The 19,955-nt window shown below is 45.5% G+C and overlaps 1 protein-coding gene across 2 annotated transcripts in view; it reads right to left on the bottom strand.

Annotated features, from left to right (window-relative positions):
• Nucleotides 1-19,502, bottom strand: part of LOC149435948 (ALS2 C-terminal-like protein) — a 91,104-nt gene extending 71,602 nt beyond the window's left edge. For both annotated transcript variants that reach the window (XM_089662232.1, XM_089662231.1), the window contains exon 1: nt 19,403-19,502. The gene's annotated coding sequence lies outside the window, so the exon portion shown is untranslated. The remainder of the gene's footprint in view (nt 1-19,402) is intronic.
• Between the last annotated feature and the right edge of the window lie 453 nt (nt 19,503-19,955).

The following is a 19,955-nucleotide window of genomic DNA, read 5'->3' on the forward strand; positions in this document are numbered from 1 at the left end:
ATTATTTATTATTTATAAATTATTATATATTATTATTATTTATTTATTTCAGGTACTTATATAGCGCCGTCAATTTATGCAGCACTTTACATACATATTATATATTCACATCAGTCCCCGCCCCCGAGGAGCGTACAATCTAAGGTCCCTAACTCACATTCATACATACACATACTAGGGACACTTTAGACAGGAGCCAATTCACCTCCCAGCATGTCTTTGGAGTGTGGACGGAAACCGGAGTACCTGGAGGAAACCCACACAGGTACAGGGAGAACATGCAAACTCCAGGCAGGTGGTGCTGTGGTTGGGATTCAAACCAACTACCCGAGTACTGCCAGGCGGAAGTGCTAACCATTTAGCCACTGTGCTGCCCATTGATTTATTTTATTTATTAATTATTATTATTACTATTATTATTATTTTTTTTGTAAGGCTTAGAGAATTAAGGTTAAGGGTTAATTATTATTTATTTATTATTATATGTTATTCATTTATTTTATTTATTATTATTTTTTATTTTTATTTATTGAACATTATTATTATTATTTTATTATTACTATTATTATTATTATTACTATTATTGTTATTTTTTTTGTAAGGCTTAGAGAATTAAGGTTAAGGGTTAATTATTGTTTATTTATTATTATATGTTATTTATTTATTTTATTTATTATTATATGTTATTTATCTTTTTTTATTTATTATTATTTTTTATTTATTTTGTATTATTATTATTATTTTATTATTACTATTATTATTACTACTACTATTATTGTTATTCTTTTTTTTTTGTAAAGCTTACATAATTAAGGTTAAGGGTTAATTATTATTTATTTATTATTATATGTTATTCATTTATTTTATTTATTATTATTTTTTATTTTTATTTATTGATTATTATTATTATTTTATTATTACTATTATTATTATTATTACTACTACTATTATCGTTACTCTTTTTTTTTGTAAGGCTTACATAATTAAGGTTAAGGGTTAAATATTATTTTTTTATTATTATATGTTATTAATTTATTGTATTAATAATTATTATTATTATTACTATTATTATTATTAATACTACTACTGCTACTATTACTATTATTGTTATTCATTTATTTTATTTATTAATTATTATTATTACTATTATTGTTATTTTTTTTGTAAGGCTTAGAGAATTAAGGTTAAGGGTTAATTATTGTTTATTTATTATTATATGTTATTTATTTATTTTATTTATTATTATATGTTATTTATCTTTTTTTATTTATTATTATTTTTTATTTATTTTGTATTATTATTATTATTTTATTATTACTATTATTATTACTACTACTATTATTGTTATTCTTTTTTTTTTGTAAAGCTTACATAATTAAGGTTAAGGGTTAATTATTATTTTTTTATTATTATATGTTATTAATTTATTGTATTAATAATAATAATAATTATTATTATTATTATTATTATTACTATTATTATTATTAATACTACTGCTGCTACTATTACTATTATTGTTATTCATTTATTTTATTTATTAATTATTATTATTTCTATTATTGTTATTTTTTTTGTAAGGCTTAGAGAATTAAGGTTAAGGGTTAATTATTATTTATTTATTATTATATGTTATTCATTTATTTTATTTATTATTATTTTTTATTTTTATTTATTGATTATTATTATTATTTTATTATTACTATTATTATTATTATTACTACTACTATTATCGTTACTCTTTTTTTTTGTAAGGCTTACATAATTAAGGTTAAGGGTTAAATATTATTTTTTTATTATTATATGTTATTAATTTATTGTATTAATAATAATAATTATTATTATTATTACTATTATTATTAATAATACTACTACTGCTACTATTACTATTATTGTTATTCATTTATTTTATTTATTAATTATTATTATTACTATTGTTATTTTTTTTGTAAGGCTTAGAGAATTAAGGTTAAGGGTTAATTATTGTTTATTTATTATTATATGTTATTTATCTTTTTTTATTTATTATTATTTTTTATTTATTTTGTATTATTATTACTATTATTATTATTAATACTACTGCTGCTACTATTATTATTCATTTATTTTATTTATTAATTATTATTTTTATTTGTTTTGTATTTTTTTAAATATCAGTTGCTGAGATTTGGTTGTTATTTTTTGTGTCTAACCATTTCAGTAATCTGCTTCATTCTAAAATGCTTCCCCGCTGACTCACTAAACAAATGATTTCTTTGGCGTTGATTCGGTGTTTGCGGAAAGCTTTCCCTGCACTATGAGGAGGCCGGGAACTTCCCTGAAATTTCTACGACAAAGAGAAATCTCCCCTCCCACACCTGCAACAAGGAAATAAACAATCTCTTCTCCTGGAAAACGGTTTGAAAAGTTTACTTAACCACTTAAGCTCTGGACCGAGCTATTTTTTTTTGCTCTTCTGCACTGCGCTACTTTAACTGACAATTGCGCGGTCATGCAAGGCTGTACCTAAATTAAATTTATATAATTTGTTTCACACAAATAGAACTTTCTTTTGCTGGTGTTTGATCACCGCCCTTTTTTTTTTATCTTTTTGCTATATAAAAAGAAAAAAAAATTTTTTTTTGAACAGAAAAACACGTTTCTCTTAGTTTCTTTTATACAAATTTGGAAACAAATAATATTTCTTGATAAATTTAGGCCAAAATGTATTCTGATGCATTTCTTTGGGAAACAACTCAAATCTGTGTATATTGTTTAGTCTGAAGGGAAGTTATAGAGTCCACAAACTCTGGGAGAAATCTGAAAATCGATCGATCCTGATGTGCTGACGGCCGATCTCATTCGTGAGACCCTAAAATGTCAGGACGGTACAAATTCCCCCCAAATGTCAGGACGGTACAAATCCCCCCCAAATGTCAGGACGGTACAAATTCCCCCCAAATGTCAGGACGGTACAAATCCCCCCCAAATGTTAGGACGGTACAAATCCCCCCAAATGTCAGGACGGTACAAATCCCCCCAAATGTTAGGACGGTACAAATCCCCCCAAATGTCAGGACGGTACAAATCCCCCCAAATGTCAGGACGGTACAAATTCCCCCAAATGTCGGGATGGTACAAATCCCCCCAAATGTCAGGACGGTACAAATCCCCCCCAAATGTCAGGACGGTACAAATCCCCCCCAAATGTCAAGATGGGACAAATCCACCCCAAATGTCAGGATGGGACAAATCCCCCCCAAATGTCAGGACGGTACAAATCCCCCCAAATATCAGGATGGGAGAAATCCCCCCCAAATGTCAGGATGGGACAAATCCCCCCCAAATGTCAGGACGGTACAAATCCCCCCCAAATGTCAGGATGGGACAAATCCCCCCCAAATGTCAGGATGGTACAAATCCCCCCCAAATATCAGGACGGTACAAATCCCCCCAACGTCAGGAGAGTACAAATCCCCCCAAATGTCAGGACGGTACAAATCCCCCCAAACGTCAGGACGGTACAAATCCCCCCAAATGTCAGGACGGTACAAATCCCCCCAAATGTCAGGACGGTACAAATCCCCCCCAAATGTCAGGACAGTACAAATCCCCCCAAACGTCAGGAGAGTACAAATCCCCCCAAATGTCAGGACGGTACAAATCCCCCCCAAATGTCAGGGCGGTACAAATCCCCCCAAACGTCAGGAGAGTACAAATCCCCCCAAATGTCAGGACGGTACAAATCCCCCCCAAATGTCAGGACAGTACAAATCCCCCCAAATGTCAGGACGGTACAAATCCCCCCCAAATGTCAGGACGGTACAAATCCCCCCCAAATGTCAGGAGAGTACAAATCCCCCCAAATGTCAGGACGGTACAAATCCCTCCAAATGTCAGGAGAGTACAAATCCCCCCAAACGTCAGGACGGTACAAATCCCCCCCAAATGTCAGGACGGTACAAATCCCTCCAAATGTCAGGACGGTACAAATCTCCCCAAACGTCAGGAGAGTACAAATCCCCCCCAAACGTCAGGAGAGTACAAATCCCCCCCAAATGTCAGGACGGTACAAATTCCCACCAAATGTCCTCATTATATCATACTATGTCACTATTACATCATACTATATCTCCATTGATGGGTAGGATTCATGTCTCCATAGATGGGCAGTGGTGTCTCCATTGGTGGCCAGGAGACATATCTCCATTACTGGGAGGAGAACATGTATGCATTGCTGGGAGGAGAACATGTCTGCATTGCTGGGAGGAGAACATGTCTGCATTACTGGGAGGAGAACATGTCTGCATTGCTGGGAGGAGAACATGTCTGCATTACTGGGAGGAGAACATGTCTGCATTGCTGGGAGGAGAACATGTCTGCATTCACTCAGTACAGATGTTCCTTTAAGACGCTATGGGCTGCAACGATCAGACGTGTCGGTGTACAGACCACAGACTGCTCTCAGATCCCTCCGTGGTTCTCAGATGTGCTGAGACAAGTGAGACTTTGGAACTAACTATTAACAAGGAGAACGCCCAGAGAACCTACAATGCGAGAAAACTGTATTTGGCAATAAACAATGTCTATGTTTCCGGCATGTGTCTCTATTATTGGGCAGGGTATGTTTCTTTATTGATGGGCAGTAGAGGTGCCTCCATGGATGGGCAGAGGGGTGTATCTTCATAGATAAGCAGGAGACATATCTCAATTAATGGGAAAAGGACATCTCTCCATTGCAGGGGAAGGGTGTATCTATATTCATGGGCAGGGTCCAAGTTTTCATTGATGGGCAGTGGAGGTGCCTCAATTGGTGGGCAGGGAAATGTGTCTTCATTGATAGGCAGGAGACATATCACCAATAATGAGAAGAGGACATCTCTCCATTGCTGGGAAGGGGGTGTATCTTCAGTGATTGGCAGAAGGCATGTCTCCTTTGATGCCTCCATTGATGGGCAGGGGGCCATATCTTCATTAATGGGTAGAAGCCATGTCTTCATTGCTGGGCAGCAGGTATGTCTCCATTGATTGGAAGGCGGCGTGTTTCTATTGATGGGCAGGGTATGTATCTTCATTGATGACAGGAGGCATGTCTCCATTGATGGGCAGTGTTGTCTCCATTGATGGGCCAGGGGCGTGTCTCCATTGATGGGCCGAGGGCATGTCTCCACTGATGGGCAGTGGTGCCTCCATTGATGGGCAGGAGATGTGTCTACCTTGATGGACAGTGGGTGTGCTTCCATTTATGGGCAGGAGGCCATATCTTCATTGATGGGTAGATGGTATTTTTCCACTGATGGAAAGGGAGCATGTATCCATTGATGGGCAGGAGATATATCTCCATTGATGGGATGGGGGGAATGTCTTTATTGCGGGGCAGGGGATGTATCTTCATAAATGAGCAGGAGACACATTAATGAGAAAATGACATCTCTTCATTGCTGGGAAGGGGGGCGCATATCTTCATTGATGGGCAGGGGGCATGTCTCCTGTAATGCCTCCATTAATGGACAATGGGGGTGCCTCCATTGATGGGAAGGGGGCCATATCTTCATTAACTGGTAGAAGGCATGTCTCTATTGATTGGAAGGCAGCGTGTTTCTACTGATGGGCAGGGTATGTATCTTCATTGATGACAGGAGGCATGTCTCCATTGATGGGCAGTGTTGTCTCCATTGATGGGCTGGGTGAGTGTCTCCAATGATAGGCCGGGGGTATGTCTCCATTGATGGACAGGGGACGTGTCTTCATTGATGGGCCAGAGCATATCTCCATTGATAAGGAGTGGTGCCTTCATTGATGGGCAGGGGATGTGTCTCCATTGATGTACCATGGGTGTGCTTCCATTTATGGGCAGGAGGCCATATCTTCATTGATGGGTAGAAGATATATCTCCATTGATGGGAAGGGAGCATGTATCCATTGCTGGGCAGGAGATATGTCTCCATTGATGGGAAGGGGGGAATGTCTTTATTGCTGGGCAGGGGATGGATTTTCATAAATGAGCAGGAGACATATCTCCATTAATGAGAAAATGACATCTCTTCATTGCTGGGAAGGGGGAGGGGGCATATCTTCATTGATGGGCAGGGGGCATGTCTCCATTAATAGGCAGGGAATGTGTCTCCATTAATGGGCAATGGGGGTGCCTCCATTGATGGGCAGGGGGCCATATCTTAATTAACGGGTAGAAGGCATATCTCCATTGCTGGGCAGCAGGTATATCTCCATCAACTGGAAGGTGGCGTGTCTCTAATGCTGGGCAGGGATGTATCTTCATTGATGGGCCAGGGGCATGTCTCCGTTGATGGGCAGGGAACGTGTCTCCATTCATGGGCCAAGGGGCATGACTCCATTGATAGAGAGTGGTGCCTTCATTGATGGGCAGGGGATGTGCCTCCATTGATGGGCAGTGGATGTGTCTCCATTGATGGACAGTGGGTGTGCTTCCATTTATGGGCAGGAGGCCATATCTTCATTGATGGGTAGAAGGTATATCTCCATTGATGAACAGTGGTGCCCTCATTGATGGGCCAGGGGCATGTCTCCATTGATAAGCTGGGAACGTGTCTCCATTCATGGGCCAAGGGGCATGTCTCCATTGATAGGGAGTGATGCCTCCATTGATGGGCAGGGGATGTGTCTCCATTGATGGACAGTGGGTGTGCTTCCATTCATGGGCAGGAGGCCATATCTTCATTGATGGGTAGAAGGTATATCTCCATTGATGGAAAGGGGTCATGTATCCATTGCTGAGCAGGAGATATGTCTCCATTGATGGGAAGGTGGCGAGTCTCTGTTGCTGGGCAGGAGATGTATACGCGCCCATGGGCGACTGAGGTGCCCATGCTGAGAGCGTGATCAAAACGCACTTCCAGCACAGTGACCGAGCTGTCAAAGATGATTAGGAGCTGGTGGGACCTGCTCCTGATCATGTGACCACTGTGACAGCCAATCACAATGTGTAAAAAAAAAAATAATGTTCCACTGCAGGCTACACCTTCCTCTCCAACCACCCAGTCTCAGGAACAGGCTCCCCATGGTCATGAACCTCACCATATCCAACCAGAAAGGAGGTGAAGGACACTTACTGCCAAAGCCAACGTTAAGACCAATGAAGCAAATGATGGCACGGACTAGTCCACCAGTGGCAACCACGCTAACATGTTTCACTCCTAACTGGAACTGACCCCTCTGGGGATATACAGATCTATAGAGATGAATCAGGACTTCAGAATTGTAGAGTTGTCACCAGAACAGGAATCCAATACAAGTCCTCAACTTTCTGCCTCTGGGACAGAAATCAAGACAAGAATCTTAACATTTCCTACATTATCAGCTTCGAAAAAAATAAGATTTTGGCTACAGCTACACATTAAGCCCCGCCTTACAGGGAGATTAGCGTCTCATGACAGTGATCACCAGCCAGACATTACCTGCTTGTCAAAGATCGCTCTCAGCACCTTCACTAGGCATTTAGCCCTCAGGCCTCATCCCTGGAGACTACAAGCCTGCAGGACTTGGGGTTCCTCTGACATTGGGGGTGTGTCCGGGTGTGTCCATGCAGAAATGCGTCATTCTTATGGAAACAAAAGCCAAAAGCAGCAACCTCGTTCATTTACAGCACCGCAGGTCTTAGTCACAACCGGTGAATCAGGACAGGGATGGTCATGATGTCACGTGTGCCAACAGACTGAGAAGAAATAGAATAAAATAGAAGAGTGGCGGCAAGAAAAAGATTAAATGGTCCAATGAGGCTTCTTCCCTCTAGTGATAGGATCTATATAGAGGAATCAGGACCTCCTTCCTCCTGCCGGTGACCCCTCTAGTAATAGGATCTATATACAGGAATCGGGACCTCCTTCCTCCTGCCGGTGACCCCTCTAGTAATAGGATCTATATAGAGCAGTGGTTCTCAACCTTCCTAATGTCGTGACCCTTTAATACAGTTCCTCATGTTGTGGTGACCCCCAACCATAAAATTATTTACCCAGTAATTATAATTCATGAGTGTCGTTTTACCTCCAATATTGCTGCTTTCAACACAGTAGCTGCTTTTAACAGAGTAGCTGCTTTCAACACAGCAGCTGCTCTTTACACATCGGAAATATGTGTTTTCTGATGATCTTAGGGGACCCCTGTGAAAGGGTCGTTCGACCCCCAAAGGGGTCGCGACCCACAGGTTGAGAACCACTGATATAGAGGAATCAGGACCTCCTTCCGCCTGCCGGTGACCCCTCTAGTGATAGATCTATATAGAGGAATCGGGACCTTCTTCCTCCTGCTGGTGACCCCTCTAGTGATAGGTCTATATAGAGGAATCGGGACCTCCTTCCTCCTGCCGGTGACCCCTCTAGTGATAGGATCTATATAGAGGAATCAGGACCTCCTTCCTCCTGCCGGTGACCCCTCCAGTGATAGGATCTATATAGAGGAATCAGGACCTCCTTCCTCCTGCCGGTGACCCCTCTAGTGATAGATCTATATAGAGGAATCGGGACCTCCTTCCTCCTGCCGGTGACCCTTCTAGTGATAGGATCTATATAGAGGAATCAGGACCTCCTTCCTCCTGCCGGTGACCCCTCTAGTGATATAAAGATCTATATAGAGGAATCAGGACCTCCTTCCTCCTGCCGGTGACCCCTCTAGTGATAGATCTATATAGAGGAATCAGGACCTCCTTCCTCCTGCCAGTGACCCCTCTAGTGATAGGATCTATATAGAGGAATCAGGACCTCCTTCCTCCTGCCGGTGACCCCTCTAGTGATAGATCTATATAGAGGAATCAGGACCTCCTTCCTCCACAGACCGAGCAGAACAGGATTACTGCCGCCTGACTACCCGGCCGGTTTGTGACTTTTGTGTTCCGTGTCCTGGCAGGCATACACGCGTGTACATTCCCATGTAGGCTCTTGCAGCTGCTCATGTGCAAGCCAGCAATGCAAGCGTGAACCTGCAGGTGCGCATGGGTGTATCCATGCATGCGGGAACTTGACTGCTCCGTCTAACTAAACCAGTACATATCTTTATAAATGGTTTTCTTTTTTTATGTTCGGGACTAAAAAAAAAAAAAAAAATCAAACAATAAAAGAAGTTATAGAAAGAAAAAAATAAATAAAAAGTAATATTTTTTAAGTTGGTTAATATGATAGATTTCACATCAACAACGTTCACTCAGCAACTGGCCCTCTGGACTCTTTCCCGTTTGTTTACCAGGTTAATCTTAACTGCTTTGCTGATACAAGAGCTCAGTAGCTCACTTTGGGCTTTTCTCTGGGTGGTTGAGGAGGTCCCACCCCCCCCCCCAGGTGACTCTGTGGATTAGCATTTCCGCTCTCAGGGGGTTCCAGTAAAGAGTTTAATTAGAGCAATAAACCCAGGAGAGGGAGTTAGGATATAGGGAACCCCAAAACAAGAGAAAAAATATCTCAGGCCTTCTAGTACCAGGCAATACAGGGAACCCGAGACCGGCAACCTGTAATTGTGGACCACGAGGAGCAACCGACAACCTGTAATTGTGGACCACGAGGAGCAACCAGCAACCTGTAATTGTGGACCACGAGGAGCAACCGGCAACCAGTAATTGTGGACCACGAGGAGCAACCAGCAACCTGTAATTGTGGACCACGAGGAGCAACCGGCAACCAGTAATTGTGGACCACGAGGAACAACCAGCAACCTGTAATTGTGGACCACGAGGAGCAACCGACAACCTGTAATTGTGGACCACAAGGAGCAGCCGGCAACCAGTAATTGTGGACCACGAGGAACAACCAGCAACCTGTAATTGTGGACCACGAGGAGCAACCGACAACCTGTAATTGTGGACCACGAGGAGCAGCCGGCAACCTGTAATTGTGGACAATGAGGAGCTACCGGTAACCTGTAATTGTGGACCACGAGGAGCAACCGGCAACCTGTCATTGTGGACCACAAGGAGCAATCGGCAACCTGTAATTGTGGACCACGAGGAGCAACCGGCAACCTGTAATTGTGGACCACGAGGAGCAACCGGCAACCTGTAATTGTGGACCACGAGGAGCAATCGGCAAGCTGTAATTGTGGACCACGAGGAGCAACCGGCAACCGGTAATTGTGGACCACGAGGAGCAACCGGCAACCTGTCATTGTGGACCACGAGGAGCAACCGGCAACCTGTCATTGTGGACCACGAGGAGCAACCGGCAACCTGTCATTGTGCACCACGAGGAGCAACCGGCAACCTGTAATTGTGGACCACGAGGAGCAATCGGCAACCTGTAATTGTGGACCACGAGTGGCAACCGGCAATTTTTATTTCGAAAATGTTTTCTAAGAATTTTCGCTCGAAATTTGTTAGTGGGGTCACAGAAACGGCGGGTTTTCCAGCGACCATCGAATTTGAGTGATCGGGTATGCGGGAAATTTTTTGAAAAACTAACAAATTTCTAATCAATGACGGGAGAATCGTGCGAGAAATGTAATCGGAAAAAAAACTGAGCTGTGACCTGGAAAGAAAAGAAAATTCTTGGCCACGAAAACTCTTTTCTGTAGCAAAATGAAGTGAAATTGATGGCTGCGTTGGTCGAATTTCGAAATCAATGGTGGCGCTATCGGAATGCACTAAATTTCCCATTTTCTAAAGAAAATTTGAACCGGAATTACTTTCTTGTCAAACACACATTATTTATTAAGCACTTGTAGACCACCTACTGCACCCGGTGTCAGTTAGTGTCAGATCACCCTCCGCACTATCACAGTCTCACTAATCACTGCCATTAGTAGAATAAAAAATAAAAACATTCAGTATATATATCCTATAGTTTGTAGAAACTATAACCTTCATGCAAACCAATTAATATACACTTATTGGGATTTTTTTTTCCACAAAAAAAAAAGCAGAAAACATTTTAGTCTAAATTTATGAAGAAATTTGATTTTTTAAACGTGATTTATATCAGAAATATAAAAAAAATTGTGTTTTTTAATTTTTTTTTCATGATTATAATAAAAGATAAAAAAAACCCCGATGGCGATCAAATGCCACCAAAAGAAATTTGTGTGAAAAAAAAAATGAGGTAAATTTAATTTGGGTGCAGCGTTGCACGACCGCACAATTACCAGTTAAAGTAGCGCAGTGCCGAATATCAAAAAAATGGCCTGGTCATGAAAGGAGGGGTAGAACTTTTCCGCAGGTCAAATGGATATTTCTTTAATTTCTTTCATTTTTTTCCCCGTGATAGTGGAGTTACCCTCTAAGGCCCCACACACGTTGAAAATATCGGACGACTGATCGTCCAATTTTTTTTTTTTCTTTTGCACGCTTGTTTCAGATCGAAGGTGAAGAGGTTACTAAAGTTATTAAACAAATTTTTAAGACAGAATAAAAATTCAAAAGTTATGTCTTGTATTTTATTTGTATCGTATTTTCGGATGAAAAACTGCGCTGATTACACGAAAATCGCACAATCTGGAGAAACAATGTTCCTGCTTTTCCCTTCAAATAATTTTGGACGAAAGCTGTGTACTGACGATCGGATTATCGTACAATCGCTTCAAAAGACGTATTTTTCCAAAGATTTTCTGATCTGAGGCTGCAATTCTATTTTAACTATATACTAATGATGACACCGACACCGACTTCTCACACATCGTCTGAGAGAACCGCGTGGAAAAAGATCGGGAGACATTCTGTTATAATGGGAATACACACACATTACATTGCCCAAAGTATTGGCCCCACCCTCCCAATCATGTGATTCAAGTGCTCCAATCCCCTCCCAATCATGTGATTCAAGTGCTCCAATCCCCTCCCAATCATGTGATTCAAGTGCTCCAATCATGTGATTCAGGTGCTCCAATCCCCTCCCAATCATGTGATTCAGGTGTTCCAATCCCCTCCAGATCATGTGATTCAGGTGTTCCAATCCCCTCCCAATCATGTGATTCAGGTGCTCCAATCCCCTCCCAATCATGTGATTCAGGTGTTCCAATCCCCTCCATATCATGTGATTCAGGTGTTCCAATCCCCTCCCAATCATGTGATTCAGGTGCTCCAATCCCCTCCCAATCATGTGATTCAGGTGTTCCAATCCCCTCCTTATCATGTGATTCAGGTGTTCCAATCCCATCCATATCATGTGATTCAGGTGTTTCAATCCCCTCTATGGACACAGGTGTATACAATCAAGCCCCTAGGCATGCAGACTGCTTCTACAAACATTGGTGAAAGAATGGGTCGCTCTCAGGATCTCAGTGACTCCAAGCGTGGTCCCGTGATAGGTGGCCACCTGGGCAATAAGTCCATCCGTGACATTTCCTGGCTACTAAATATTCCACACTCAGCTGTTAGTGGGATTATAACAAAGTGGAAGCCACTGGGAACAACAGCCACTCAGCCACCAAGTGGTAGGCCACGTCACATGACAGGGCGGGGTCAGCGCATGCTGAAGCGCACAGTGCGCAGAAGTCGCCAACTGTCTGCAGAGTCAATGGCTAAAGACCTCCAAACTTGGTGTGGCCTTCAGATGAGCCCAACAACAGTGCGTAGAGAGCTTCATGGAATGGGTTTCCATGGCAGAGTAGCTGCATCCAAGCCTTCCATCACCAAGTGCAATGCAAAGCATCGGATGCCGTGGTGTAAAGCATGCCACCACTGGACTCTAGAGCAGGGGAGACGTGTTCTCTGGAGTCACCAATCACACTTCTCTGTCTGGCAATCCGATGGACGTGTCTGGGTTTGGCAGTGGCCAGGAGAACGGTACTTGCCTGACTGCATTGTGCCAAGTGTAAAGTTTGGTGGAGGGGGGATTATGGTGTGGGGTTGTTTCTCAGGGGTTGGGCTTGGCCCCCTAGTTCCAGTGAAGGGAACTCTTAAGGTGACATTTTGGACAATTTCATGCTCCCAATTTTGTGGGAGGAGTTTGGGGATGGCCCCTTCCTGTTCCAACATGACTGCACACCAGTGCACAAAGCAAGGTCCATAAAGACATGGAGGAGCCAGTTTGGGGTGGAGGAACTTGACTGTCCTGCACAGAGTCCTGACCTCAACCCCATAGAACACCTTTGGGATGAATTAGAGTGGAGACTGCGAGCCAGGCCTCCTCCCCCGACATCAGTGCCTGACCTGACAAATGTGCTTCTGGAAGAATGGTCCAACCTTCCCATAGACACCCTCCTAAACCTTGTGGACGGCCTTCCCAGAAGAGTTGAAGCTGTTATAGCTGCAAAGGGCGGGGCCAACTCAATATTGAACCCTACGGACTAAGACTGGGGGCCATTAAAGGTCGTGTGTGAGGAAAGGGCGGGGCCAACTCAATATTGAACCCTATGGACTAAGACTGGGGGGCCATTAAAGGTCATGTCCAGTCTAGGTGGTTTGTCCCGTAACTGAGTATTTCACAGCAGTCGTTCAGCGAGGATGCTCACTGTCCTGCCCGACACACAAGCACCCATTAAAAGAAGAATCTACAAATTCAATGTTCAAAGACAAAAGTGTCGCCACTTCAAATTAAATTAGAAAAAAAAAAGAAAGTTGTGCCAAAATATATTTCCAGGTGAAGTAAAAGTATCTAACGAGGTCGAAGAGGGAAGGGCGAAAACCCATTTCAGTTTTTTTTTTCCTTTTTGGAGATGTCTTTTCACTTCCTGCCCTGGAGACACAACAGGAAGTGAGGGGAAATCTCTCCACAGAGGGAAAAGATTGCCTTCTGCTTGTCCCCGGACAAGGTGTCCCCGTTGGAAGGTTTCTCCTTTGCTCCTGCTCTGGTGACAACATGGAACTTTGGATTGTCCTTCACTCTCGGTTCCGGGGACAATGGTCACCATGACAAGTTCGGAGGGTCACCCTCCCTGGCGGGGACAGAGCCAGCTATAAATACCCAACAGAGGATCTGTCCCGTGACCATTCCTTCCTAACCAAACACGACTTGAACCCACGCATGTGGGACAGTCCCTCGCCTTCATTCAGCCACATGTCTGTCTCGTCTCCCCTGACTCCAGGGGGAGTTTTAGCTCCTCCCACATCTCAACATCCATGGCCCAGTCCCTGCTAATGACCCAAACAAATGATGGTGTCACCTATTACCCTCCATGGTCCTCTGTGACACCATTCAACGATCTCAGATTCAGATTTCCTCCCAGATCACCTTCACTGTCTGTGAGCTGCTGATGTGATACCCCCCCCCACCCCCTCCCCGGTCCCAGAAGAACCCGAATCCATTTCATATTACCTTCTACCCCGCCTCTGTATAACCATTGGATGAGCTTCTCTCTAACAAATACTACAATCCTCATACCCCCCACACTCCTCTCCTGTACATAGTGCCTACTGTCAAACCCCCCACACTCCTCTCCTGTACATAATGCCCACTGTCAAACCCCCCACACTCCTCTCCTGTACATACCGATCACTGTCACACCCCCCACACTTCTCTCCTGTACATACCGATCACTGTCACACCCCCCACACTCCTCTCCTGTACATACCGATCACTGTCATACCTCCACACTTCTCTCCTGTACATACCGATCACTGTCACACCCCCCACACTCCTCTCCTGTACATACCGATCACTGTCATACCCCCCACACTCCTCTCCTGTACATACCTATCACTGTCATACCTCCACACTTCTCTCCTGTACATACCGATCACTGTCATACCCCCCACACTCCTCTCCTGTACATACCGATCACTGTCATACCCCCCCACACTCCTCTCCTGTACATACCTATCACTATCATACCTCCACACTCCTCTCCTGTACATACCGATCACTGTCACACCCCCCACACTCCTCTCCTGTACATACCGATCACTGTCATACCTCCACACTCCTCTCCTGTACATACAGATCACTGTCATACCCTCCACACTCCTCTCCTGTACATACTGATCACTGTCATACCCTCCACACTCCTCTCCTGTACATACTGATCACTGTCATACCCTCCACACTCCTCTCCTGTACATACCGATCACTGTCATACCCTCCACACTCCTCTCCTGTACATACCGATCACTGTCACACCCCCCACACTCCTCTCCTGTACATACCGATCACTGTCATACCCACCCACACTCCTCTCCTGTACATACCTATCACTATCATACCTCCACACTCCTCTCCTGTACATACCGATCACTGTCATACCCCCCCACACTCCTCTCCTGTACATACCTATCACTATCATACCTCCACACTCCTCTCCTGTACATACCGATCACTGTCATACCCCCACACTCCTCTCCTGTACATACTGATCACTGTCATACCCGCAACGCTCCTCTCCTGTACATACCGATCACTGTCATACCTCCACACTCCTCTCCTGTACATACCGATCACTGTCATACCTCCACACTCCTCTCCTGTATATACAGATCACTGTCATAGCTCCACACTCCTCTCCTGTACATAGTGCCCACTGTCACACCCCCCCACACTCCTCTCCTGTACATAGTGCCCGCTGTCACACCCCCCACACTCCTCTCCTGTACATAGTGCCCGCTGTCACCCCCCCACACTCCTCTCCTGTAGATAGTGCCCGCTGTCACCCCCCACACTCCTCTCCTGTAGATAGTGCCCGCTGTCACACCCCCCACACTCCTCTCCTGTAGATAGTGCCCACTGTCACACCCCCCACACTCCTGTACATAGTGCCCACTGTCACACTCCCCACACTCCTCTCCTGTACTTAGTGACCACTGTCACACCCCCACACTCCTCTCCTGTACATAGTGCCCACTGTCACACTCCCCACACTCCTCTCCTGTACTTAGTGACCACTGCCACACTCCCCACACTCCTCTCCTGTACTTAGTGCCCACTGTCACACCCTCCACACTCCTCTCCTGTACATAGTCCCCACTGTCACACTCCCCACACTCCTCTCCTGTAGATAGTGCCCACTGTCACACCCCCCACACTCCTCTCCTGTACATAGTGCCCACTGTCACACCCCCCACACTCCTCTCCTGTACATAGTGCCCACTGTCACACCCTCCACACTCCTCTCCTGTACATAGTGCCCACTGTCACACCCCCCACACTCCTCTCCTGTAGATAGTGCCCACTGTCACACCCCCCACACTCCTCTCCTGTACATAGTGCCCACTGTCACACCCCCCACACTCCTCTCCTGTACATAGTGCCCACTGTCACACCCCCACACTCCTCTCCTGTAAATAGTACCCACTGTCACACCCCCCACACTCCTCTCCTGTACATAGTGCCCACTGTCACACCCCCCACACTCCTCTCCTGTACATAGTGCCCACTGTCATACCCCCCACACTCCTTTACATAGTGCCCACTGTCACACTCCCCACACTCCTCTCCTGTACTTAGTGCCCACTGTCACACCCCCACACTCCTCTCCTGTACATAGTGCCCACTGTCACACTCCCCACACTCCTCTCCTGTACTTAGTGCCCACTGTCACACCCTCCACACTCCTCTCCTGTACATAGTCCCCACTGTCACACTCCCCACACTCCTCTCCTGTACATAGTGCCCACTGTCACACCCCCCACACTCCTCTCCTGTACATAGTGCCCACTGTCACACCCTCCACACTCCTCTCCTGTACATAGTGCCCACTGTCACACCCCCCACACTCCTCTCCTGTAGATAGTGCCCACTGTCACACCCCCCACACTCCTCTCCTGTACATAGTGCCCACTGTCACACCCCCCACACTCCTCTCCTGTACATAGTGCCCACTGTCACACCCCCACACTCCTCTCCTGTAAATAGTACCCACTGTCACACCCCCCACACTCCTCTCCTGTACATAGTGCCCACTGTCACACCCCCCACACTCCTCTCCTGTACATAGTGCCCACTGTCATACCCCCCACACTCCTCTCCTGTACATAGTGCCCACTGTCATACCCCCCACACTCCTCTCCTGTACATAGTGCCCACTGTCATACCCTCCAAACTCCTCTCCTGTACATACCAATCACTGTCACACCCCCCACACTCCTCTCCTGTACATACCGATCACTGTCATACCTCCACACTCCTCTCCCTGTACATACTGATCACGGTCATACCTCCACACTCCTCTCCTGTACATTCCGATCACTGTCATACCCCCACACTCCTCTCCTGTACATACTGATCACTGTCATACCCCCACACTCCTCTCCTGTACATACCGATCACTGTCATACCCCCACACTCCTCTCCTGTACATACTGATCACTGTCATACCCCCACACTCCTCTCCTGTACATACCGATCACTGTCATACCCACATACTCCTCTCCTGTACATACAGATCACTGCCACACACCCCACACTCCTCTCCTGTACATACCGATCACTGTCACACCCCCCACACTCCTCTCCTGTACATATTGATCACTGTCATACCCCCCACACTCCTCTCCTGTACATACCGATCGCTGTCATACCTCCACACTCCTCTCCTGTACATACCGATCACTGTCATACCCCCCACACTCCTCTCCTGTACATACCGATCACTGTCATACATCCACACTCCTCTCCTGTACATACCGATCACTGTCATACCTCCACACTCCTCTCCTGTACATACCGATCACTGTCACACCCCCACACTCCTCACCTGTACATACCGATCACTGTCATACCTCCACACTCCTCTCCTGTACATACCGATCACTGTCATACCCCCCACACTCCTCTCCTGTACATACCGATCACTGTCATACCTCCACACTCCTCTCCTGTACATACCGATCACTGTCATACCTCCACACTCCTCTCCTGTACATACCGATCACTGTCATACCTCCACACTCCTCTCCTGTACATACCGATCACTGTCATACCTCCACACTCCTCTCCTGTACATACCGATCACTGTCATACCTCCACACTCCTCTCCTGTACATACCGATCACTGTCACACCCCCCACACTCCTCTCCTGTACATACCGATCACTGTCATACCCCCCACACTCCTCTCCTGTACATACCGATCGCTGTCATACCTCCCACACTCCTCTCCTGTACATACCGATCACTGTCATACCCCCCACACTCCTCTCCTGTACATACCGATCACTGTCATACCTCTACATACTCCTCTCCTGTACATACCGATCACTGTCATACCTCCACACTCCTCTCCTGTACACACCGATCACTGTCATACCTCCACATACTCCTCTCCTGTACACACTGGCACATGTTTGGCAGTTGTATATAGAGAGCATTGGGCTCCTCTCCTGCAGTTCCTCTCCATCGTCTTCCTTTCCTGAAGCTGTTCAAAGAAACTTATTGAGGAAGAATCTCCGAGGAGATATATATGGAATGGCAACAATGTAATCTCTGCCCTTCTAGAGAACAACAAGTCCCTCGCCGGTGACCCCAATGCCCACCATACCACGGCCATCCTGGGCATGCTCCCCCATGTCACAGCAAAGCCCTCCATTCCTGTGCCGGGATCCCCTCCCTGCCCTCTGCCTGGACCCCCTCCCTGCCCTCTGTCCGGACCCCCTCCCTGCCCTCTGCCTGGACCCCCTCCCTGCCCTCTGCCCTGACCCCCTCCCTGCCCTATGCCCAGACCCCCTCCCTGGCCTCTGCTTGGACCCCCTCCCTGCCCTCTGCACTCTCTTCTAATAATACACTCTACACAGTACAGGAAGAAATGGCAGTTAGGGAACTCAGCCTGCAAGCTCCTGGGAGGGCCGGGAATATAAAGCTGCGTAAACTCTCAGCGCTGTATAAATACCAACAATCAAGATATAATAGCAGGTACACAGGCTGTATACAGCAAGCTGGCCGTGTATACAGCAAGCTGGCCGTGTATACAACAAGCTGGCCGTGTATACAACAAGGTGGCCGTGTATACAACAAGCTGGCCGTGTATACAACAAGCTGGCCGTGTATACAACAAGGTGGCCGTGTATACAGCAAGCTGGCCGTGTATACAACAAGGTGGCCGTGTATACAACAAGCTGGCCGTGTATACAACAAGCTGGCCGTGTATACAACAAGCTGGCCGTGTATACAACAAGGTGGTCGTGTATACAACAAGGTGGCCGTGTATACAGCAAGCTGGCCGTGTATACAACAAGCTGGCCGTGTATACAACAAGGTGGCCGTGTATACAACAAGGTGGCCGTGTATACAACAAGCTGGCCGTGTATACAACAAGCTGGCCGTGTATACAACAAGCTGGCCGTGTATACAACAAGCTGGCCGTGTATACAACAAGGTGGCCGTGTATACAACAAGGTGGCCGTGTATACAACAAGGTGGCCGTGTATACAACAAGCTGGCCGTGTATACAACAAGCTGGCCGTGTATACAACAAGGTGGCCGTGTATACAACAAGCTGGCCGTGTATACAACAAGCTGGCCGTGTATACAGAGCCCAGCCACACACAGACAGACGGAGCGAATGCAGAAGTCCATACAGGTCAATGTATCAGATGACGGCTCACCTCGCTCTATACATAGTGCTGCTTCCTCTCTGCTCGGTGACACCATAGAAAGTGACTGTGGAGTGCTGTAGGCACTGTACGCCCAGCGCCGCACACACCCTGCCCCCCCCACCTCCAGGAATAGGATCTACACCCAGCCCCTCTCACCCTGCAACAGGCCGGCTCTCCCAGTCTACAGAATCTGCAAACGTCACTCCGCTACCCGAGGAGCTTCAACGTCGAAAAAATAATAACTGAGTCTGACAACCTTGAGAAACAAAGTTCGTTGTCAGGGGAGTTCAGAGGCAACAAAGGAAGGAAAAATGCAAGCAGAGCGGCCAATGCAGTGCTGAGGCCTTGTGAGTGCAACTCGTGGGGATAATAGAATAGATAAAAGATTAATAGAATAATAAAAGAATAATAAAAGACGACGGGAATAACTCCGGATCGCTGGACGGAGCAAATCTGACGTTTCTGCTTCCGGACGCTTTATTCAGCGATGACTTTGTCATTACAGAAGATAACAAACTTACACTCAGGATATCATTTTATGTCTTTTGAAAACGATTTATTG

The sequence above is a fragment of the Staurois parvus genome, unplaced genomic scaffold, assembly GCF_062004578.1.
Source record: "Staurois parvus isolate SC_StPar_1 unplaced genomic scaffold, SC_StPar_1.0 ptg001445l, whole genome shotgun sequence".
Classification (NCBI taxonomy): domain Eukaryota; kingdom Metazoa; phylum Chordata; class Amphibia; order Anura; family Ranidae; genus Staurois; species Staurois parvus.